Raw genomic sequence first — 17,203 nt, 5'->3', positions numbered from 1 at the left:
GCAGCACTCAGATCAGGTTCTGTCTCCTTAGAAATCTCTGGGTCTCTGAGATCACACTGATAATATAGATATACATAGATCACCCTCCAACACATCCTAGTTTTATTGTTATTTTGCTTTATCGTTATCTGAACTAGTTTATTTATTTATTTGGCAATTGCCTGAACCTTAACATTATCATCACGTAAGCTCTTTGAAAGCAGAGACCTAATATATGCCTGGTACTTACTAGGTATTTAACAATTGTTTACTGAATGAATGACTACGTAAAATAAAGAACGAACCCTTGGTGCCTCACATAGTGTTTGGCAGGGAGGATATGCTCTAAGATATTTGCTAAACAAATTAATGAGTGAATTCACGGATCACAGAATGAAAGTTTTAAGAGACATTCTCTCCTAGCATGCTGATGGTAATCATTTACTGATGGATAATAAGCAAGTTTTTCTCAACACCAAACTAAAATCTCTAAACCAAAAGCACAGTGCTTGGCTCACTGTAGATGTTTGGGAAGTGTTTCTTGAGTGAATGAAAGATGAATGGATGGATCAATGGAAGGACAGACGGACAAGAGGATCAAACAAGTAAGGTTAGCATATATGGCTGAAGCAAAACCCAAAAGATTTATGAAAGTTAATTTTTTCCTTGTCATTCAAAACATTGGCCTTTTGGTTTTCCTCTCTCAGTAACTCCAGATCTGGACTGTTCTCACATATTCAGCTCAACCTAATTAAGTTTTTTCAAACATTCATTCATTCATTTGTTTTCGTCAATATTCACTGTGTGCCAGGCATATACAAAGACAAGTACTACTCAATACAAGGAGTAGAGTCAGACAATCCTTAAAACTTTCTTTGTCTACCATTTCGCTAAAGTATCTTTTACTTATTATATAACCTCCTATCTACTCATTCATGTGTTCATTGGGCACTTTCTCCCATGCCAGTCCTATGCTATGGAGTTATAGCAATAAGAGAGTATGGTTGTGTTTTGTACACTATGTAAGACATAGTGTACAAAATGTCACTTTTTTGTATACTATGTTTTACATAGTGTACAAAACATGTATACTATGTCTTGTAACTATTCTGTCTTTCCTAGACTATAAGTGACTACTCATTCAGATACTGAAGTTGGAATTATTCATAAATCAGAACTAACTTCTAGTAAAAATTACAGGCAGGGCCTATATTGAACATATTTGCTCTGTGTTGTGATTAATCTAGCACCACTGACAATTGGCAGCTATGTGGAGATCTTCAATAATGAGACTGTTTATAACACCTAAAAGTATGAAAATTTCAAGTTATATTTCTCCAGGCAAGAATTGAGTAGTCTTGTAATTCAAGATAATTGATGTAACATCTATGAGTGTCTACAATATGCCAGATATTATGCTGTATGTTGAGAATGATGGATAAAGTCCTGCTCTGACTCTCTGAAAGTTTTAAATCTAGTTAAAGATATAAAAACACTTTGGTCAATGTGGTAAGGATTATAAACGAGGTATGATTGAATACAATGGGAGAAGAGGGTTTGATTCATTATGTTTTAGAAAACTGAAATAGGTTTTACAGTGCAGCCAATGTTTGAGGTTTGCTTTCTCCAAACAACAGAAGTTTGTGAAAGGAGAGAAGGACCCTTCAGGAGAACGGTGTGGTATAGCCTAAGTCTGATGGTTGTGAATATGTGAAAGTTACACAACCGGGAGTAATCATGAGTTGTCAGTGTGGCTAGAATACAGGGCATTCTCTTCAGAAGAGAATGGAACTGGAAAAGCATTTATGAGCCAGACCAAAGGTTTCTTAAGTGCTATGCTAAAGAGCTTGATTTTTAATGTCTAGGTAATAGGGAGTAATCAAATTAGTGCTTTTAACTATTATTTTCGGGGGGGGGGGTTCCTCATCTCCTACAACATGACAAATAGATGACCTGAAAACTCTCCTCTCTCAAAGTTCTTAGAAATGCTGAACAAAATATTTTTTAAAAATGTTTCTTTCTACATGCAAAGCTGAGCTCACAAGAAAATAAAGCAGATCTCCCCAGGGGAAAACAAGTACAGGTTGAAAATGAGTGCTATCAACAAGTGAACAGATATGAGACAAGCCTGGTTGTTGAGGCAGGTACAGAGGGGGTTGAGTTTTCAGGCTTTTAGGATTCATACTTTTAAATTTAGGTTGGGTTTTTTTAGGTCCACAGAAATATTGAATATGAGGCCTAGAGTCTACACCAGGTAGAGACTTTAAAGTTTCATGTAAAGCTAGGAAAAGGTTTATAAGGGAACATTCTGCTCACCTGCTAAGGAAGATGGCCCATAAGGTTGTATGTTGAGCCTGGGCTATGAGTAGAAGAAAAGGAAGTGTCCCTTGTAATCTCATCATCACATGATCACCTTCATATGGGTGGATCGGGGGTTTGCATTTACAGTACTTGGGTGGCTCAGGAGTCCCTAGGTCAAGGAAATAATGAGAAGTCATCTCGAGAGGAAGATACTGTTGGGATTCCATGGTACACAAAATGGCCCAGCAGGATTCAAGCTTAGTGCAGGTCATTCAGAGTTCTCATGACCGATGTAGTGAATTCTTAGCTTTGATGTTACAGTCTCACAACCCACCCCTGAAAAACATCAGCAAACACAATGAACAATAGGTGTAGAGCTCTAAGAATCATCATTCAGAAAATAGAGCTACTGGTGAGAAACTGTATATTAGTATCCTTTAAAAATAATTAAAAACAATAAAAATAAATATGGGGCACCTGGGTAGCTCAGTCTGTTAGGCATCTGCCTTTGGCTCAGGTCATGAACCAGGGTTCCTGGGATCAAGCCCCGTGTGGGCTCCCTGCTCAGTGGAGAGTCTGCTTCTCCCTCTCCCTCTGCTTCCCACCCCCCGCCCCCATGCTGGGTCTCTCTCTCAAATAACTAAATAAAATCTTTTAAAAATAAAAATTATTAAAATATATACAGGGAAAAAAAGAAAAAAAATCATAAGACACTATGCAAATAACCCAGGCAGATTTGAAAAAACAAATAGAACTCAGAAAAACAAAAGTGTAGTAATTGAGGGGGCGTTCCAAAATGGCAGAGGAGTAAGAGAGCTAAATTTTATTGGGTCCCAGGAATTCAGCTAGATAGTTATCAAACCATCCTGAACACCTACAAACTCAACAGGAGAGTGAAGAGAAGAAGAGCAGCAACTCTAGGAACAGAAAAGCGACTACTTTCTGGAAGGTAGGATGTGTGGAGAAGTGAATCTGAAGCAACGGGAAGATAGACCGTGGGGGGAGGGGCTGGCTCCCGGCAAGTGAGAAAGCGGCGGAGCACAAAATTGGAACTTCTAGAAGTTTGCTCCGTGGAGGGATGTTGCTCCAGAGGCTAAGTAGGGGTGGACCCCTCAGGGTGACAATGTGGTCTCAGGTCCGGTGGGGTCACAGAAAGATCGGGGGTGTCTGAAGGTGGCAGAGCTCCCAGGTATCGGGGCAGGGAAGCTGGCTGCAGAGACGGAGCCAAGGAGTGGGCTCTCAGCTCAGGGTTACCTTAAACTGTGATCTGTGGCACAGACATACAACTGCTCTTCGAGCAGGGACCCCACAAGTGACAGATCCTGGGAGACCCACCTTCCTGCTCCAGAAGGAGTAGCATGGCAGGAATCTGCTGGGTTTGGAGACTCCAAATGGGGCCATGCACCAGAGATATAAACACTCAGTCACAGGCCAGGTGAGCTCAGAGTGTGGCCAGAGACCAGGGAGACGGGAGGGATTGACTGCTTTTCTCTGAGGGTACACTGAGGAGTGGGGCCCTGCGCTCTTGGCTCTTCTAGCTGGAGATTGGGAGGCCACCATCTTCATTCCCGTCCTCCAAAGCAGTAAGGAAAGCCTTCAGGGAACAAAGCTCTGAGAGCAAACTCAGGCAGGTTGCTTAGCCTGGCCCCTGGCAAGGGTGGTGCAATTCTGCCTTGGGCAAAGACATCTGGGTATCACAGCAACAAGTCCCTCCCCCTTCTGGGATCAGCAAGAACATACAGCCAAGAACAAGTTCACTGATCAATAAGAACTAAAATACATCAGAGCTATGAGAATACAGCACATAGAATTCATGGCTTTTCTCCCATGATTCTTTAATCTTTTAAAGTTAATTTTTAAAATTTTCTTTATTTTTTTCTTTTTCTATTTCTTTTTTTAAAAAATTAAATTTTTTTTTAAAATTTTCCTTTTACAACCAACTTCTTATCAATTCCTTTCTTAAAATCTTTTTAACTTTTCATTTTTAATGTCATATCCTATCCCTTCGTTGTATTTAACCATATATATAGATATATAAGTTTTTCTTTAAAATTTTGGGATACATATTTTTCTAACAGACCAAAGTGTACCCCAAATCTAGTGTATGACTTTGTTCTATTCACCAGCTTGATCATATTCTCTCCCCCCACTTTTTAAAAAATTTTCTTATTTCTTTTTTCAGCTAACTTCTTATCAATTCCTTTTTAAAAATCTTTTTTAACTTTCATTTTTAAAGTCATAGTCCATCCCTTCATTGTATTCACCTTTACTTTTGTATATATATGAGTTTTTCTTTCTTTAAAATTTTGGGAGGCAATTTCTTCTAACAGACCAAAATACCCCCAAAATCTAATGTATGGCTCTGTTCTTTTTACCAGACTGATATCATATCCCCCCCCCCCCCCCCACCGCATCCAGTTTCAGGTCTCTTCTGATTTGTCTCATGCAAAATTTCTTGTTATCCTTGTAGCATTTTGGTCCCTTGTTCAACTCTTCATTTCCAGACAAAATGACAAAATGAAAAAACTTACCTCAAAAAAAAAAAAAAAGAACAAGGGGCACCTTGGTGGCTCAGATGTTAAGCATCTTCCTTCTGTTCAGGTCATGATCCCAGGGTCCTGAGATTGAGCCCTGCATTGGGCTTCCTGCTCAAGCAGGAGATCTGTTTCTCCCTCTCCTACTCCCCCTTCTTGTGTTCCCTCTCTTGCTGTTTCTCCCTCTGTCAAATAAATAAATAAAATCTAAAAAGAAAAAAAAAGAGAACAAGGCAATACCTACTTCCGGGGAACTAATCAACACGGACATTAACAAGATGTCAGAACTAGAGTTCAGAATGACAATTATAAAGGTACTACCTGGGCTTGAAAAAAGCATAGAAGATACTACAGAATCCCTTTCTGGAGAGATAAAATCTAACCAAGTCAAAATCAAAAGGCTATTACTGAGGTGCAATAAAAAAATGGAGGCTCTCACTGCTAGGATAAATGAGGCAGAAGAGAGAGTTAGTTATATAGAAGACCAAATGATGGAGAATAAAGAAGCTGAGAAGGGTGCCTGGGTGGCTCAGTGGTTTAAGCCTCTGCCTTCAGCTCAGGTCATGATCTCAGGGTTCTCTGCTTAGCAGGGAGCCTGCTATCCCCTCTATCTCTGCCTGCCTCTCTGCCTATTATAATGTCTCTAAAAATAAATAAATACAATCTTTTTAAAAAAGGAAGCTGAGAAAAAGAGAGATAAACAACTACTGGATCATGAGGGGAGAATTCAAGAGATAAGTGATCCTATAAAGCAAAACAAAACAGAAATCAATGAAATAGAAACCAGAAGAACAGTAGAACACATAAATGAAACTAGGAGCTGGTTCTTTTAAAGAATTAATGAGATTGATAAACCTCTGTCCAGACTTATCAAAAAGAAAAGAGAAAGGACCCAAATAAATAAAAACCATGAATGAAAGAGAAGAAATCATAACACCAAAGAAATAAAAACAATTATAAGAAAATATTATGAACAACTATATGCCGACAAATTAGACAATCTGGAAGAAACATAAAGACTTATAAACTACCAAAATTAACCAGGAAAAAAAAATAGAAAACCTGAACAGACCAATAATCAGCAAGGAAATTGAAGCAGTAATCAAAATTCTCCCATCAAACAAGAGCCCAGGGCCAGATGGCTTTCCTGGGGAATTCTACCAACCAGTTAAAGAAGAGTTAATATCTTTTATTCTGAAACTGTTCCAAAAAATAGAAATGGAAATAAAAACTTCCAAACTCATTTTATAAGGCCAGTGTTACCTTGATCCCAAAACCAGACTAAGACCCCATCAAAAAAGAGAATTACAGACCAATATCCTTGGTGAACACAGTTGCAGAAATTCTCACCAAAATACTACCCAGTAGGATCCAACAGTACATTAAAATGATTATTCACCATGACCAAGTGATATTTATTCCTGGGCTACAAGGTTGGTTCAACATCTGCAAATCAATCAATGTCATATACTACATTAATCAAAGAAAGGACAAGGACCATATGACACTCTCAATAGATGCAGAAAAAGCATTTGACAAAGTACAGCATTCTTTCTTAATTAAAACTCTTCACACTGTAGGGCTAGAGGATACATACCTTAATATCATAAAAGTCATCAATGAAAAACGCACAGTGAATATCATTCTCTGTAGTCAGAAACATGGCAGAGAAGTCCACTATCACCACTGCTATTCAACATAGTACTAGAAGCCCTAGACTCAGCAATCAGACAACAACAAGAAATAAGAGTCCTATGAACAAAATCAAAGTTGGCAAAGAAGTCAAACTCTCACTCTTTGAAGATGATATGATACTTTATATGGAAAACCCAAAGACTCTGTTCCAAAACTTCTAGAACTCTTACAGTTCAATAAAGTAGTAAGATAAAAAACAATGCACAAAAATCAGTTGCATTTCTATACACCAAAAAAACAGAAAAAAGAGAAATTAGAGTTGATCCCATTTACAATCCACCTAAACCCATAAGATACCTAGGAATAAATCAAATCAAAGAGATAATGAATTTGTACTCAGAAAACTATAGAATACTCATGAAAGAAATTGAAGAAGATGCAAAGAAAAGGAAAAACATTCCATGCTTATGTATTGGAAAAACAAATATTGTTAAAATGTCTATGCTACCCAGAACAATCTATATATTTAATGCAATCCTTATCAAAATACCATCAACTATTTTCACAAAAGTGGAACAAATAATCCTAAAATTTGTATGGAACCAGAAAAGACCCCGAACAGCCAGAGGAATGTTGAAAAAGAAAACCAAGTTTGGCGACATCACAATTCCAGACTTCAAGCTCTATTACAAGACAGTATGGTACTGGCACAAAAACAGACACATAGATCAATGGAACAGAATAGAGAGCCCAGAAATAGACCCTCAACTCTATGGTCAACTAATCTTTGATAAAGCAGGAAAGAATGTCCAATGGGGGGCAAAACCAGTCTCTTCAACAAGTGGTATTGGAAGAACTGGACAGCCACATGCAGAAGAATGAAACTAGACCATTTCCTTAAGCCACACACAGAAATAGACTCAAAATGGATGAAAGACCTGAATGTGAGACAGGGATCCATCAAAATCCTTGAGGACAACACAGGCAGCAACCTCTTCGACCTCAGCTGCAGCAACTTCTTCCTAGAAACATCTCCAAATGCAAGGGAAGGAAGGGCAAAAATGAACTGTTGGGACTTCATCAGGATAAAAAGCTTTTGCACAGCAAAGGAAACAATCAACAAAACCAAAAGACAACTGACAGAATGGGTGAAGATACTTGGAAAGATACAAAATCTGTAAAGAACTTATCAAATTCAACAACCAAAGAACAAATAATGCAATCAAGAAATGCGCAGAAAACATGACCAGACATTTCTGCAAAGAAGACATCCAGATGACCAACAGACACATGGAAAGGTGCTCAACATCACTTGGCATCAGGGAAATACAAATCAAAACCACAGTGTTATACCACCTCACACCAGTCAGAATGGCTAAAATTAACGAGTCAGGAAATGACAGATGTGACAAGGATGTGGAGAAAGAAGAACCCTCCTACACTGTTGGTGGGAATGCAAGCTGGTGCAGTCATGCTGGAGAACAGCATGGAAGTTCCTCAAAAAGTTGAAAATAGAGCTACTCTATGACCCAGCAATTTCACTACTGGGTATTTACCCCAAATATACAAATTTAGTGATCTGAAGGGGCACATGCACCCCAATATTTATAGCAACAATGTCCATAATAGCCAAACTATGGACAGAGCCTAGATGTCCAAGAAGATGTGGCATATGTACACAGTGGAATATGATGCAGCCATCAAAAATGAAAACTTGTCGGGATGCCTGGGTGGCTCAGTGGGTTAAGCCGCTGCCTTCGGCTCAGGTCATGATCCCAGGGTCCTGGGATCGAGTCCCACATCGGGCTCCTTGATCGGCGGGGAGTCTGCCTCTCTCTCCGCCTCTGCCTGCCTCTCTGCCTGCTTGTGTGCTTTCTCTCTCTCTCTTTCTGACAAATAAATAAATAAAATATTTAAAAAAATGAAAACTTGTCATTTGCAACAATGTGGATGGAACTAGAGAGTATTAGCCTAAGCAAAACAAGTCAGTCAGAGAAAGAGAATTATCATATGATCTTGCTGATATGTGGAATCTGAGAAACAAGGCAAAGGATCATGGGGAAAGAGTGGTAAAAATGAAATGGGACAAAATCAGAGAGGGAGACAAACCTAAGAGACTCTCAATCTCAGGAAACAAACTGAGGGCTGCTGGAGTGGAAGGGTATGGGAGTGATGGGGTGGCTGGGTGATGCAGCCTCCCTGGGGAGGGCATGTGCTATGGTGAGTGCTGTGAATTGTGTAATCACAATTGGTGAATCACAGACCTGTACCCCTGAAACAAATACATTATATGTTCATAAAAAAATTATAGTAGTTGACATGGGTTAAACAAAGCAAAAGTGAGAGTTTAAGAACTGGCATCTTTCAAAAAGCTGCATGAAATGTAGCAGAGACATAAAGAGGTAAAAAATACAAAAACAAGATTAAGAGACATGAAGGCTAGACTGAAGGTAAACATATGACTAATAGGAATTTCAGGAGGAGAATATTAAGAAAATGAGGAAATAACCAAAGAGAAAAAGCCCGTGAACTTTCTAGAATCTACGAAAGAAATGAATCTGCAGAGGCAGGAAATGAGTTCTAAGAAAGATAAAATTAAATCTATACTAAGTAACATCATAGAAAAAAAATTTTAAAACCCCAAATGGGGAAAGCCTGGCTGCCTCAGTAGGTAGAACAGGCAACTCTAGATTTCAGGACTCTGAGTTCAAGCCCCAGGTTAAGTATAGAGGTTATTAAAAAATAAAATCTTAAAAAATAAAATAAAATAAATAGATCTTAAGAGTGCAAGAGAGAAATATGGATTGTTCACAAAGGAATGACTTCTCAAAAGCAGTAATGAAAGCCAGAAGTCAGTGGAATAGATTTTTAAAGTGCGGAGAGAAATTAACCTTCATTTTTACATCTTTCAACAATCATCTAAGAACAAGAGAAAATAAAGATATTTTTAAGCAATAACCAGGAGAATTTACTATTCAACGACTCTTGTGGAGAGGATTTCTAGAAGTATGCATTTTAGGAAAGAAGAAATTGAACCCAGAGGGGAAAATTCAGAAGCAAGAAGAAAAGATAATTCAAAGAGGTTGGTAGGCATCTAGGCAAAGCCAAAAAATGCATTCGTTCCCCCAAATAGCACCAATAACAACAACAACAACAACAATAAAATTTAGATGTAGAAAAGTCAGGTAGAAATACCCAAAATTCTGGATGGTGATAATATGTAAAGTTAAAACATTCTTAATTCTTTACGTCATTTGGAAAAAGGTAGTGATATTTAGACTTTTGGGCCAATATGCTTAATAAAGGTTGAAGGTTAGCCACAAAAAGAGTAAAAACAACATGTAATTTTGAAAGTAATGGAGGAAAAGGGAGACGTACAGAAAATCTGATCCAAAAGAAGACAGGAAAAGACCCAGAAAAGGATTTCACAAAGCAAAGTAAATAGAAAGTACAAAAAAGAAATTGTGAAAATAAACCCAAATATCTTAGGAAACACAATACATTTAAGTGGATTAGACTCACTGGTTAAAAGACAATTGTCCCATTTGATGTTAAAAAAAAAATGGAGAAAGAAAACTTGTTTCTGCTGTTTTCTGAAAATATACCTACACCAGCAGCACGATTCAATAAGGTGGAAAGTAAGAGGGCAAAAAGAAGTATACCAGGCAAGTACTAATCAAGACCAAACTGCAGCTATTACAACTGCTGCAGAGTAAAAGTTTTTAAGGCAAAAAAAGAGAGATCATTATATAATGATAAAAGGAACAATTCATCAGAACATATAACAAACACAAATTTCTATTTATCTATTACAGACTCTCAAAATATATAAAAGCAAAATCAACTGAATTACAAGGAGGAGTTGACAAATCTTTGTAGGATATTTTATTTTTAATATTTTTCCTATAAGATATTTTAAAATACACCTTTCTGGTAATTGATAAAGTGACATAAAAATTGGCAGTGATTGAGGTGCGTGGGTGGCTCAGTTGGTTAGTGTTCAACTTAACTCTTGGTTTTGGCTCAGGTCAGAATCTCAGAATCATGAGATTGAGCCCTGCCTCAGGCTCTACACTCAGCAGGGAGTCTGCTTGAGATTCTCCCTCTCCCTTGCCCCTCCCCCTACTCTTTCAGGTGCTCTCTTTCTCTAAAATAAATAAATAAACCTGTAAAAAATTGGCTTTAATTTATAAGATCTGAATAAGGTAATGAACAAGATTGGTCTAACGTATGGAGAATCTTGCACCCAACAACTGAAGAATGTCCATTTTTTCAAACGTGCAAGAAATGTTTGCAGAAATTAATGTTCTAAGTCACAAAGCATGAAGAATGTATATTTTTTCAAACACTCAAGAAATGTTTGCGAAAATTAAGAAGGTTCTAAGTCACAAAGCAAGGCTCAAAAAAGGGTCAAAGGCTAAATATCACATAACCCAACCTTTCTGACCAAAAGCAAAAAGTTTTTAATGAACGACAAAAAAGTAACTGAAACAGGAACAATGTAAGTTCAGCATTTAAAGCATTTGTCCCCAATCCATAGGTCAAGGAAAAATTGTTAATAGAGATGAACAAATACTTAGAACAAAATCTGAAATCCTACCTAATAAAACTTGAGGGATATAGTTAAAAAGGACTGAAAGCAGCAGGCACCTTTGCCCCTTAGGGATATTTGGACCATCTGGAAACATTTGTTGTCATACCTGCGGGCAGATACGACTAGCATCAAATGGGTAGGGGCCAGAAATGCTGCTATCCTACAATTAAAGACCAGCTACCCACAGTAAAGAATTATCTGGCTTCAGATGTCAATAGGGCCAATGTTGAGAAACCCTGATTTGGAGGGGAAGTTATGGTTCTAAGGGTTACACAGGACAAGGAGAATGGTAACTATGTTGGCAAACTGAGGATGGATAAGAAACCAGAGCCAGATGACAGGAAAGTGAGTGGGTTATTGTAATAATTCAAGTGGACTATAGTGGGGACTTAATCTAAGGCAGTGGCAACAAGAAGAGAGAAAAAAGAATTTCAGAGTGAATTAACAGGATCTGGAGACAGGTGGGACACTTCAAGGTAGAAACAAGCTGCAAATGCTCACAAATTTCTTAGTCAACTGTGGGGATCTCCTGGGGCTGGTGTCAACAGGGCATCCACAAGCATCCAGCTCAGGGAACAGGGTCAAATACCCATGGCTGAGTGCTGTGGGTCTCCAACAAAGAAGTGAGGTTGAGGCCCTGTCCTGGGAGGTGGGAAGCTGGTGGACACAGGCTCCCAGAGAAGGAGACGGTGAGAAGAGGACGTACTTTCTGAATGATCAGATACAAGAGCACCCGAGCTAGGCTGTGAGTGGCGGAATTCACTAGCCCCCAAAACCTCATCTTGTTCACGTGAACATGGTGCAAGCCCTGAAGAAGTTTCCAATTCCACCGTGATAGAGAAAAAGAAAGAGACCTAACCACACGTACCACAGCTCAGAGTATCAGAGACCACATTTAAGGTATGCTTCAAACAGCCATTGTGCAGCTAGAGAATGTCCCAGACTCAAGTCAGTGGAAACAGACTTCTATTTACTAGCAGGAGGCCTAAAATAGAAATCCTGTATGCAGCAAGCTCTTCCTCATTAATGGTGTCCCTTCAATACCTCATTGGATACCCATTGGAGGAGCTGCTGTCAACTGTCAATGTCAGAAACAATGGCTGGTGGACCATTCTTCTTTCATATTTCATGGAGAAATTCAAATGGCACCAGTCATAGTCTGACAACAGCATTGGTGGAAATGCTCAGAGAGCTCTCTCGTTGGATCGAGCCCGTCTCCACGGGTTGATCTTCAGTATCTGAAAAACCTCAAACAGGTGGCTGAGGGAAATTCGGGGCTCACTGTTCAAAAGAATGTATAAGGAAGTCACGAAATTAACTTCTCCGAGAAACGTCCTATGATGTTTCTGACCTCATGAGGTTTTAGGTTTTTTTTTGTTTTGTTTTTTTTGTTTGTTTTTTTTTTTTGTTGTTGTTGTTATTTTTCCATATAGGTAAAAGACAATTTATTAGTCAAGGTGGCTGGTAATTTTTATTTATTTGTTTCCCATCAGACTGTCTCTGAAGTACACGTACATCTTTAGTTGGTTTGTAGTGTGTGAGAGAGAGACACACAGACACAACGTGGCAGACACAAAGAAAGACGAATAGACAAAGGACTTGTCTGTTCGTGTTGCTTCTTTGTTCAGTTGTCTGTCCTGTTAAACCACTTGCCTCTGTGAAAAGTAAAATGAATAGGATTTCCTTTGAGTACATTGTGGTGTTGGTAAGGAGAAGGGAGTGCAGAGAGAAAGACCAAGACATGTGGAGTGAGAGAGGCTGAGGAAGAGGGGTGGATGGCAGGAAGCTGAGTGTGTGTGGCTATTTTTTTTTTTTTTTTCTGTTCTTAGCCAGCAGTTACTTGGCTCTGGGTCTTTCTGTGTATAAGACTTGTCCATTTTGCTGAGGATGGACCCCCTGGTTGCTTGGGGCTGTTCCTATTTGGGGTCTTGGGGTCCTTAGGAGGAACTGAAGGAAAAGTTTCAGGAGCTTCAGCCCCCATCAGAGTGGAACTGGGTGTTAGGCAAGAATAGAGAAAGGGGTGGACCCAGGACATCTTGTAATGTCACTGCACATCATAGTACCTTATGTTTAAGCTATTTTCACAGCTGCAATATCATTTGGTTCCATAAGGAAGTAAGAGATATAACAGCTATCTCTTTTTTTAGTTTCAGGTATAGTGTTCAACAGTTTATCAGTTGCGTATAATACCCATGATGTGTATACATCACATGTCCTCCTTACTGCCCATCACCCAATTACCTCATCCCCCCATTCAGTTCTCCTCCAGCAACCTTCAGTGTGTTTCCTATAGTTAAGGGTCTCTCATGTTTCTTCTCCTTCTCTGATGACTTCCCATTCAGTTTTCCCTCCCTTCCCCTATGTTCCTCTGCACTGTTTCTTATATTCCACACATGAGTGAAACCATATGATAAAATGTGAGACAGGAATCCATCAATATCCTAAAGGAGAACACAGGCAGCAAGCTCTTCAACCTCAGTCACAACAACTTCTTGTTAGACATGTCTCCAAAGGCATGGGAAACAAAACCAACAATGAACTATCGGGACTTCACCAAAATAAAGATCTCTTTTAATCCTAAGACATTAGCATGCTTGTTCCTTTCTGATAATGAGAATCATATGATTGATCATCTCTTATTTTTTGCTTTGGTTACCCGGAAGCTCAGAACCATATTGATAGCCTAAATAGAACTGACTTTATTTTTTTTTTTTTTTTTTTTTTTTTAAATTTTTTTTTTTTTTTTTTTTTTTTTTTAAAGATTTTTATTTATTTATTTGACAGAGATCACAAGTAGTCGGAGAGGCAGGCAGAGAGAGAGAGAGAGAGGGAAGCAGGCTCCCTGCTGAGCAGAGAGCCCGATGCGGGACTCGATCCCAGGACCCTGAGATCATGACCTGAGCCGAAGGCAGCGGCTTAACCACTGAGCCAACCAGGCGCCCGAACTGACTTTATTTTTGATTATGGTTTAGATTTTTTTTTTTTTTTTTGCTTATATTCTTATTTTCCCTGCATCTGTTTTTTTTTTTTTTTTTTTTTTTTTCCTCATTTTTGATTTATTTTGCCATATTAGTCTCCTTTGGATTTTGGCTGGACGGTCATTGCATTCATGCAACAAATATTATCTCTGATACTGTTCCTCTTCCCTGTTTCATTTGTCTCTATAACATTTAAAATCTTCTAATATGCCACATCTATTACTTCTTTAACAATTATTATATATCTCCCCTGACTTCCTAACACTGTCAATAGAAATCAAGCTCCAAGAGGGTAGGGATTTTGTCTCATACGTACTGTATTTACAGTCTAGAGTAGTGCCTGACACATTGAAAGCCCTCCATGAATACCTACTGAGTCAAAGAATCATTCTCTACATGCCAAGTTCTGTGCTGGGAGATGGGAATCAGAGTTAGCTCCATGCTATGGGACTGTGCAGGCTTACAGGGCCCTACACTTAGACAGGCTCCACACTTGGTTTAATGTTCTGCTGTCACCATGTTGAAATTCTTAATATGTTTGGAACAGGAAGCCCCACATTTTCGCTTTATACTGGACTCCGGATTCTACAATCAGTCATGTTGGGAGTATACCAGTGTAATTACCTGCATAGGTCTTGAACTACTGGTGGAAGGGATCATTAAAAAAATACTTAGCAAAATAATTATTTTAACCAAGAACATATATATATATATATATATATATATATATATATATATAGTTACACACATGCACACACACAACTGCATGAGTCTTTTGACATAGGCCAACGCCTTTTTTCCTGTCATCTTTCTTATATAGAACACACCCTTAATGCATCATCTGTGATTTCCTGTTTTTACTTCTTTAAAGTGAAGGTGGAAGTTAAAGACAGAGTTGAAAAGAAATCTGACTGCAGAATTCTTCTGGAGTTTTATAATCCTTTCTCCAACATTTTAGAATTGTTTCACTCACTCCTAAGAAAGTTTTGGTATCTTACCTTTATCAACTCTTTCTAAATTATTCAACTGGGTTTTAATATAAATGAATATGTTTTTGTTTTCACATTTCATTGGCTTATGTAATATTAAATTCAATTATATAAATTACAATTAACACATACAACTAGAATGAATTGATTCAGGAAAAAATACAAAAGACTCTTGATAAGCAAACACTAAACAAGAGAGAAGTAAAAATGTCCAACTAAATTAAAGTTGAATGCTTCCAGCATTCAAAGCACCATAGGAGTCAATCAGTATGCTTCACAGAGAGGTGGAAAGAGTAGGTGAATCTGGAATTCAGTTATGTAGAGTTTGTTTAAGAGTTTCTACTGTTATTGGGGGTGCCTGGGTGGCTCAGTGGGTTAAGCCTATGCCTTCAGCTCAGGTCATGATCTCAGGGTCCTGGGATCAAGCCCTATGTCGGGCTCTCTGCTCAGCAGGGAGCCTGCTTCCCCCTCTCTCTGCAGGCCTCTCTGCCTACTTGTGATCTCTCTCTCTGTGTGTCAAATAAATAAATAAATAAAAATCTTAAAAAAAAAAAAAAGAGTTTCTACTGTTATTAATTCTATGACAACATATAACAAGGAGATTCAGGTAGGTCAAAGAGATCACAGAAGGCTTCCCTGAGGCTGTTATGACTGGGAAGAACGCCTAAAAAATTTAAAATAGAGTATACAACTTACTAAGATGAAGGAAGAGGAGTATTCCAGGCTGTACGAACAGCATGTCTAAAGGCCCTGCAAAGAGTAGGGACAAGGCATATTTGGAGACCTGAAAGAAAGTTGGTGTAGCTAGAATCTACAGAAGGAGGAGAATAATGAGCATGAGGAGCTGGAAGTCAGGAGGGAAAGATCTGGCAGACTTGGGGGACCATGTCAAAAGTTATAGGTTCTACAGTGGGAGAAAGGGAAGCTACTAAAGATTTTAAGTAGGGAGCATGACATTATCACATTCAAGTTTCACAAATATCTCTCTGGTTGCACTACAGAGAACAAAATGGAAGGGAACCAGAGTGGATTTGGAAGATCAGCAGGAGTACAGGTGAGAGAGCTTTAGTCAATTTGGGTTGTGATGCTGGAAATAAAGAGGAGACAAAAAACTTAGTGATATATCACATATGAAGGGGGGAATGATGACACCTAATTTCCAAGTTGTTAAACTAGGTGGATAATGTTTCCATTCATTGAAATAGGAAATATTGGAAAATAAGTATGTTTTAGGAAGAAAAATCCTGAATTTGATTTTGAAAATTTCAAGTTCAAGTTGCTTTTGAACATGTAAGTGAAAGAGACAGTTGGATTTAAATATATAAACCTGGCTATCAGAGTAAAGGTATAAACTAAAGGTAAATTTCTATGAGGAAAATAGGGTTTATTTCTATGAGGAAAAAGGATTAGATCACCTTAGGTAAAAATACAGAATGAGAAGGAAATTCCTTAATAAAACCCAATATTTAATTGCTGGATAAAAGGTAAAGAGCCCATAGGGGAGAAAGAAAAATAGCAGCCAAAGAAGTTGGAAGAGAATTAGGACATTTTGGATGGTGAGAGTCATGGGAAAAGAGTAATCTTAGAAGGAAAGGGGTCAAATGCTCCAGAGAGTTTAAGTAAATGAAAGACTGTAACAACAATGAAAAAAATAAACACAAGTCCAGGACAGGATGGCTTCATTGGCGAATTCTATCAAATATTTAAAGAAAAGTTAATATCAATCTTTCTCAAACTCTTCCAAAAGTAGAGAGGAAGGAATCTTTCTCAACTCATTTTATAAGGTCAGCATAACTCTGATACCAAGACCAGACAAGGACACTAAAGAAAAGAAAATTATAGGCCAGTATCTCTGATGAACATAGATGCAAAAATCCTCAGTGAAATATTAGCAAACTGAATTAGACAGTACATTAAAAGGATTGTATACCGTGATCAAGTGAGATTTATTCCAGGGATGCAAGGATAGTTCAACATCCACAAATCAATCAACATGATACACCACTTTAACAAAATGAAGGATAAAAAATTATATGATCATCATAATAGATGACAAAATTCAGTATTTGACAAATTCAATATTTGACAAATTCAGTATTTGATAAAATTCAGTATCCATTTATGATAAATTCTCTCAACAAAGTGGATATAGAGGAAATGTACCCCAACTTAATAAAAGCTATGTATGACAAA

Source organism: Mustela lutreola, chromosome 8 (genome assembly GCF_030435805.1).
Source record: "Mustela lutreola isolate mMusLut2 chromosome 8, mMusLut2.pri, whole genome shotgun sequence".
In the NCBI taxonomy this organism is placed as follows: Eukaryota; Metazoa; Chordata; class Mammalia; order Carnivora; family Mustelidae; genus Mustela; species Mustela lutreola.
Note: the sequence above shows the minus strand (reverse complement) of the source record.